Here is an 8,990-nt window from a genome sequence, read left to right as displayed (position 1 = left end):
CATTGCTATTCTTAATGAAAACAGAACTACTTTATTTATTGCAAACAATGTGAATTAAAAACTCAAATTTATATAAAGAAAAAAGTATATTTTTTAAGGAGCTCACAGAAATTGTAACATATCATTTATCATCATGATGAAGACTTTTTTTAAATTCGTCTCTTGTTGAGAAGATACACGTTGTGCTTCTTTAATGAGGCAGTTTTTAATAAATTCTCTTCCCGTATATGGTTGTTTGCTTTAGCATTTTCCCAAGCAACTTCATAGCTCGCCTCAAGAAATATCTCTCATGAATTCCGGCCCAGTTGATATATTTTGTTTATTGTTAACAGTATTTGATTTTGCCTGCGTGACAGACTAAAGATCTGACCACTCAGACGAGAGAGAAGTTCGCCGAACCGTCTTTTTCTTCTGCCTTTACTTATGGTTTCACCGGAAAGAAAGACTTCACTGCACCTACTACAATAGGAGAGAGTTTTTAACATTTTTCAAATACGAGATACTTTCTCTGCAATATTTACTTTCTCTGTTGGTGCCTTCATTTATGTTCTTGAAGTGTTTATTTGCTTTATTCTTTCTGATAAATAAAATCTCCACAATGTCAGATATCTCCTACAAGACTTGAGATAGAACTTACTGTCAATGTAAAATGAGATTATTTTGCCGCTGCGAGTGCTAAAAAAATTCCTGCTAAATCCTTATATCAGCAATACAAATTTCATGAATTTCGCCCAATAAACTAACACTGCTTTATCTGCAGACTTACTAAAGGCTTTACCAATAGCCAAAAATGTATTTAAAAATAGGTTTAAGGACTTTACTAATGGACGGTAATATATTATGCACACTATTTTGTGGTTTTACAAGTATAGTGAGTAAGCAGAGAAACATAGTGAATCTCCAGTGATTTATATTGGGTTGCAGTGTGTTGTAGTGAAAGCGCAGTGAGCTAAAAAGTAAATTCTGAGGGTATAGTGGCAGAGAAATGAGATAGATTTATAGTGAAAGGGTGCGAGTTATGATGAACGTTCTAAATTGCTTGTAATGGAGTCTAAGCTAGCGATTTGAGGTAAATATAGTAAGTACAATTCTACGGAATAATAAGGGTGTAATTGATGTTTTGTTATTTGAAGTGTTGTATCAGTGAAGAAGTGTGTTGTGTCTGTGAAGTGTGTTGTATCAGTGAAATGTGTTTGTGTCAGTGAAGTTTTATAATTTATAGTGGTAGTGCAAAGTATTTGAACAGTGAAATGTTTCTGAAGAGTTAGTGAAATCAGGATAGTGTCAGTGAAAAGTTTCATAGTTCCCGTGCAGTGAGTGAATTGATAGTGAAATGAGTGTAGTGCTGAAAGGTACTTATGCAAGTATGAGCATATATCATATATACTCGTGGTTTTAGGTTCGAATTTAGGGTTAAGATATAAATTAGATTTCCTTTAATTAATTACGTTATATTAAGTGATTGTGCTTCATTTAATTTAGGATGCTCTTTGTTAATATTATTATATATTGCTATTATTATTTTATTGTTAATATTATGAATTGTGATTTATTATTAATTGAAATTGTTGAATGTAATTACTTAGTTACCACTGCCACTGGGTATTTACCCATTTGCAGTGTGAATAAATACATACATACTGAAAAACGTCAGACTTAGTGGGAAAACTGCTGAATTGGTTGATACTAGCCAAGACAAAAGTAGTAAGGACGATTAAAAAACGGTGTATTGAGTTAATTAGGGATTGCCTTAACTGAGGAGCCATTTGATACCAGTTCAATATTGGCTAGCGCGGGAATAATAGGTTAAAGATTTCTTTAAACTTCAATACTGTATTCTGGTGCTGAACCCAGGGTTGTTTGTTTTCTTAGACTCGGCACAGAATTTAGTAATTGCTGCTTTCAAAACACGAGTTAGCTTAGCTAACTTATGAAAGAACGTTGTACATACTACTGTAATTACACCAATTATACCATACATTTTTAATTAGTGCAACTTTGCTAGTATGACGTAAGCACAAATTTAAGGAATGTGCAGCACAATGCTTACAAGTAGCTGAAGGGACACTCTCTTTGATATTGGCCTGTGCTCCACGGAACTCTGCACGCATGTTAGCAGTACCGTCGCCGTATCCCTGACCTCTCATATCGTTTAGGTTAAGCACCATTTTCATTAGTCTCTCGATTATGGAGTGGGCTAAAACAGAATCTATTACGTAACAAACGAGCCTAAAACCAAGAAAATCTTACCTTAATTGTCTCCTCTTCAACATACGCACACACAGAAAACTGTAATAGACTATTTCACTAATAGGCTATTATTTAATTATGTTAGCTAACAAGGGAACCGTCCCAGGTCATGGTACTTGAATGTAATGAAAATGCATATTTAAGCTCATTTTCGTTCGTTAAGACACGTAATGATAGTCGTTCGTTTCACTTTTTCCTCGTTTACGAAATACAGGGTGGCATAAGGAAAAGGTAAATTTTGAATTAACATAAATGGCACGCATAAACACAGTACAAACATTATTTATTGAAGGACGTGCTTGTACATAATATGCCATTTATGTTGCCATTATTACACAATGTCACTTGTCATGTTACTTCTTGAAGATGACATCGGAAAGATGTGCTCCATTTTGACATACACATTCTGATAGCCTGGTGTGGAAACTCTGGAATGCTCGGTATATCATGTCTCGAGGAATGCCAGTGATTTCGTCTTCAATCCTCTGTTTTATTTCAGCGATGGTTGCAGGGCGTGTGCAGTATACATTGCTTTTAAGATGTCCCCACAGGAAGAAATCGCAAATACTGAGATCAGGGGATCTCGCAGGCCATGGGATGTCACCGTTACATGACGCTAGGGTTACCATGAGAAGAAATTCTATAGGAGGACATGCAATCTAAAATAAGAGGACATTGCTGAAAAAAGGAGGACTTTTTAAAAATTGGTATGAACAAAATTAAAAATAAAAACAATGGCTCATCTTAGTCAGTTTTCTCACTAGTTGCTGGGTCAGTATTACATCTGTACCCTAGTTATCGGTGGAGCCCACTTTGTGCACAAGAGCCTGAAGAGACAAACTTCTATCGTGTAACAAATAACTATGGAACTGTTCACAGGACATGTCCTTGAAATTATATTTCGCCATGATACCTCTGACTGTCTCCGTTAGCATACGATTTCGTTCTTTTATCCATTGAGCAGATATTAGGGAAAATACTCTCTCAGCACTTCCATTGTGACTTGGGATAGACAAATAGAATTGACATATTTTTAAAAGTTCTGAGAAAGTTTCAGTGCTCGCAGGACTATTGGAATTGAAGAATTTGCACCATTGTTTATCTAAACTTAAATCTTTGTCCAAATTAACTTGATTGGCATATCTTTGTACATTGCAGAATAAAATTGATAAAATAGCTTAGAATCATGAATAGTGACATTTTTAAAGTGTAAGAATTCAATGCATGTCATAGGTCATCATATTTTATGTTTTTTTATGTGTTCCAGCTTCAACTATTGAAAACAGTTAAATTCTTTCATAAGTTTTCACCATTTGTTTAGATATTCTGTGCATAATATCGCACATTATTCAATATTCATATTAATTCTAGTTGAAATGCGAAATGCCGAACATTTCAATTTTTTTAATGCCTGCCGGACAGGATAAAATGATTAAAAAAGAGGACTTGTCCTCCTTTTGCCGAACAGATGGTAACCCTACATGACGCTCTTTCCAAACAATTGGCAAACGGCTTCCATTGATTGTCGAGCAGTATGTTGCTATGCTTGAAACATTCTTTGCACAGAGACGGCACGTTCTTAATATCGAAAACATGTGGTTTCAGCAGAACGGAGTCACGTCACATAGTCTAGTACGTGGCTAACGACAAAGACAGGCTACAGCGCGACGTCACATTCTTAGTCATAACATGGCCAACATTGAACAAGTTTATATAATTATAAATGCACGTTTAACTTGAGTTTAATATTGCAATAACTTTGTTTTTTAGAACTTTGAACATGTATTTATATTAGGCGATTGTCAAGATGGCCATGACTAGACCATGATAAACACGTGACTCCGATTCGTGCCAAAGCCTGTCTTTCTCGTTAGCCGCGGCCTAGTAGGTATAAAAATATACTGTTAAAATAACTCATTGGCTTGTGATAGTAGGCTATAACATTCTTATGCAAATTACTTAATGGTATTTTCTAAACACCGAATGCTCTATAGTTCTTGTATGCAAACACAGTCGTCACCAGAAGTATAATTATGATTTTGATGGAGAGAAAAGTCCCTCCTGAAAAATGTTGCTTTGTACACTTACAACATTTGTTGTTTACACTCTTCTGTTATCAATTTAAGTAAATATTGTTTTTTTTCTACTCAAAACTTTGATTCCTTTTTTACTTATTCGTTTTTCTCCTGTCGTTCTAGAAATATTCCTGTCACTACCTCTTGCTCGATTCTGGCGCACGATCTTCGAATGACCTTGAAAACTGATATTTTGTTTAGTTTTCTAATCTCGAAAAAGAAGCTAAAAATCACCCGAAATGAAAGAAATTTCTATAAAAATAAATATATTTTAACCCCAGCAATCTAACACAAAACTAAGGACTGCTTAAAATATAAAACATAAGTGATTTAATTAACTAATTAATTAACCTGACTCAAATATCAAGTCTTTATCTTCTTAATAATTCCCCCATACCTGCTTTAATTATTTGTGAATCTGCCATTTTATAAAGGCGTCCATTTTTATTTAAGGCGTGAACTAACGAAGTTACAGGCGTAAAAGGATGTACATCCTGAACTATTTACAACCAAGTCAATCCCTTCGTTGATAAGAATAACCGCAACCATTTTGAAAGTAGGAGTGACATTTTACTTACAAGGAAGAAATGAGAAGCGATAACGGTATTTAAAGGTTCTGCCCACAGATTACGTATATACATGATAAAAAATCAGACTACTTTATTATAATATACTGTGTTTCTTATGAGACAAATTATTTTTAAATGCCTTGGTTTATTTCTATTTCTATAGTACTTTCCATAGTCGCAAGTTACTTCAGTGTTACTTAATAAAGAAGTGTATGTAGTCTTTGTGGACCTGGAAAAGTCTTTTGACAGAATGGATGGGAATAAACTTATGAGGATGTTGAAAAACATATGCAACATTCCAATTGCTTATTATACTCCGATGATGTTAAATTATTTAAAGAAATTATAAATGAATCTGACTCATTTTAGCTACAACAGATATTAATAGTATATTTAGATGGAGCATTGTTAACAAACTCAACTTTAATATTAAAAAATGCTCACACATTACCTTCACTCATAATACTAACTCTCTGGATTACACGTACAGCATAAATAACACAAAATTAGCAAGAGTCGCTTCAGTAAATGATTTAGGAGTGATAATCTCTCATGACTTATCCTTTTTAACACATATAAATATTGCAAATAGAGGCTTCAAACTGGTAGGTTTCATCTACAGAAATTCAAAAGATTTCAGGAATGTTGAAACTGTCTTAAAAATATATAATAGTTTAATACGAAGTAAATTAGAGTACGCATCTATAGTTTGGAACACTCACTATTACTCGCACTCGGTCATTCTAGAGAGAGTACAGAATAGAATCCTAAAACTGCTATATATGAAAAAAAATTCATGTTACAACATATTCCAATGTTATGAATCCATGCTTGTTGAATTTAATGTACCATCTCTCAGTAATCGTAGGATAACAGCACAACAAATGTATTTTTCAAACCATAAATAGTTTAATAGACAACCCTTATCTTCTACAGCTAATTAGTTTCAATATTAGTAAATCAAATTTGAGAAAGCGATCTCTCTTTTATTTGCAGACCTCAAAAACACAATCTCATAAAATGTCTCTACTCTTATTATTGCTTCGAACATACAATCGTCTATCAAATAAACAGGATTTAGATTTTTCGTTATCATACAATATGTACAAGAAAAAGTTATGTAAAGCATTACTTGATGTCAATTATTTAAGTACTGTTAAGAATTATTAGAGCTGATTCGTACTTTATTATGCTTAAATATTTAAATGTGTATCTTATGTTACAAAAACAATATATTATGTATCTGTATATATAGCAATAGTTTCAGAATATGTTAACCTCTAGTTGCATATTATTTATAGTTATAATCATATACCCTACTGTAATTTGAACACATGTTCAGAAATAAATAAATAAATAAATAGGTGTGAATTGGAAAGAAAGGAGACTATTCTGTAGTTTTATATGAAACGAGTCAAAATCAGGATAGAAGAAGGAAGTGGAATAGGGAGAGGAGTACAATAAGGATGTCCTTTGTCATCTACAAGGGTTGTTTGAAAAGTTCATAGCCTGACATAGATATTAAAGTAGGATTATTCTGAAGTAATTCTCCCTGAGATTCACATACTTTATCCATCGAAGCTGCAATGCTACTGTACTCTCCTCGTACACAGATTCCTCGAGGTCTGCAAAAAGACTTGTGCTGCTGTGATAACATCTTAATTTGACGAACATTTCTTCCCAGCAAGTGAGTTTTGAACTTTGAGAAAAGAAAAAGTCTGGGAGTGCGAGAGCTGGTCAGTAGGGGAAGAGGGTAGACAATAATTTTATTCGAACCGCAGTTCGTCCAGTTTAGCAACCGCGAATGCTTACGTGTGGGCAGGTGCATTGTCGCGATGAAACTACACTTTCTTCTTGGCCATATCCGGCCTCTTCCCGCGAATTTACCCTTTCAGTTGCTGCAGGAGATTTGAATAATATTCTCCGGTTATTGTTCTTCCCTTTGCTAGATAATCATTCATGATTATCCCCTTAGAAACCCAGAACACTGACGCCATGGCTTTCCCAATCGATTGAACGGTTTTTGCTTTCTTTGGAGGCAGAGAATTACTGTGTTTCCATTCTTTCGACTGATGTTTTGTATCTGGTATGTAGTAGTGGATCCAGGTTTCATCAATGATCACACACCGCCTAAAAAAATCGACGTATTTTTCTCGAATCGAGCCAGAAAATCCCTCGAAATTTGACATCGGACGTGCTTTTGTTCCGATGTTAACAAACGCGGAACCCATCTTTTGAAGACCTTGGACGTGGCCAAGACATTGACTAAGATGTGGCACACCCGTTCAGTTTAGATACGCATAACCTCGGTAATTTCACGCACTTTCAGTCGACGGTCATTCAACACCATATCATGGATTTTTCCTATGATTTCTTTGCTTGTTTCTGTTATTGGACGTCCACTGCGAGGGTGTCTACCACACCCTGTGGGCCATGTTTAAATAGCACCGTCCATTTTCTCACAGTCGAAAATGCTGGAGCACATTCTCCCAGTACAGCATTTATGTCTACTTTAACTTCTGTTGTACTCATTCCCGTTTTTTACGAAATATTTAATGACAGCACGAAGCTCGATATTTTCCATTTTTGCCAATCTGTTCGGCGCACTAACTTCAAAATGAATCTACACAAAATATAGTACACAGAAAATGATAATTTGCCATGCTTGCACTATGTAAAATATCCGCTTACAATGGTGGCATTGTTGACAAGTTTTCAATACAATCTATGTGTTGGGACACGAACTTTTCAAACACTCCTCGCACCTTGTTCAACATCTATTTGGAGAATATAGTGAATAACTGTGTTCAGAACATGAGAGGGGTGATAGTAGGAGGAAGAAGAATAAAGATGCCTAAGATTTGCTGATAATTGGCGTTGTTAGCAGAAGAGGAGGCTATACTAAAGAACATGTTGCTGGAGCTAAATGACAGCTGTGAACAATAAGGCATGAAGATAAATGCGAATTCGAAATGACACAATAGAACAAGTAGACAGCTTCAAATACTTGAGGTATACTATAAGTAGTAAATGAGCTGCTGCCAAGAAGTCAAAAGGGGATAGCATTGGCAAAGAATGCTTTTACAAGAAAAAGGGACAAATTCTGCGGCCCTCTGAAAAAAAAAAAACTGAAGTAGAGATTATTGAAATGCGTTGTGTGGAGTGTGGCATTCTATGAGGCAGAAACATGAACATTACGATGAAGTGAAGAGAAACGCCTAGAAGCATTTGAAATATGGAAATGGAGAATAATTATAATTGGACGGAGTTACGCAATAAGAGACCAAGTGCCAAAAACCTGTTTCATAGATACTGACCATTGGAATAAATCTGTTTTTTAAGAAACATTTTATGCAAGAAGTATTATAACATTCATACTATTGCAAAAAAAAATAGCACAAATAATACCAAAAAAGGCTGACCGATTTTTAATAAAAGACCAGCAGTTGAATTAATATTTCAAAGTAAAATAAATAAACCAATTTTATGCAATAAACGTATTTTTGCTTATAAATAGCAGCAAAATTCAGATATCGTATTCTTGACTTTTTCCGAGTTAAATTAGCCTGGCATCAACAGATTTTGTGCAAATATCTCTTTTTTTTTTTTCAAATTGTCGGTTGGTCTATTAAACTCCGTCAAATTGAGTGTGTGAAATGAATAGACAGAATAAGAAAATGGGCCAGTGCTGGAAAGAGTAGAGTAGATTAAGAAAGAATAATGCTGCACTGATGAGAAAGAGAAAAAGAAATTGGCTGGACCACTCACTAAGAAGAAATTGCTTACTGAAAGATGCAGTGGATGGAATGGTTAACGGATGAAAAGTTCGGAGCAGAAGAAGATGTCAGATGATAGAGAAAATTAAGATACAATGGATCGTATGTAAGAGCAAGGCAGGAAATGGGAAAGATTGGAGAATTCTGGATTTGCAGTGAAAGATCTGCCCTTGGGCAGAACACTGTCCAAGGGCAGGAAGAGAAACATTGTTTTCATGCAGATGACTTTTCATGACACCACACTTTTTACAGTTCATATTCTTTATAATATTGGGAATGATGTGTTATACTTCAGTTTTAACCGTAATTATATAGTCTAT

The sequence above is a fragment of the Periplaneta americana genome, chromosome 5 (assembly GCF_040183065.1).
Source record: "Periplaneta americana isolate PAMFEO1 chromosome 5, P.americana_PAMFEO1_priV1, whole genome shotgun sequence".
In the NCBI taxonomy this organism is placed as follows: Eukaryota; Metazoa; Arthropoda; class Insecta; order Blattodea; family Blattidae; genus Periplaneta; species Periplaneta americana.
The sequence above is the reverse complement of the archived record's forward strand: the minus strand, read 5'-3'. Positions refer to the sequence as shown.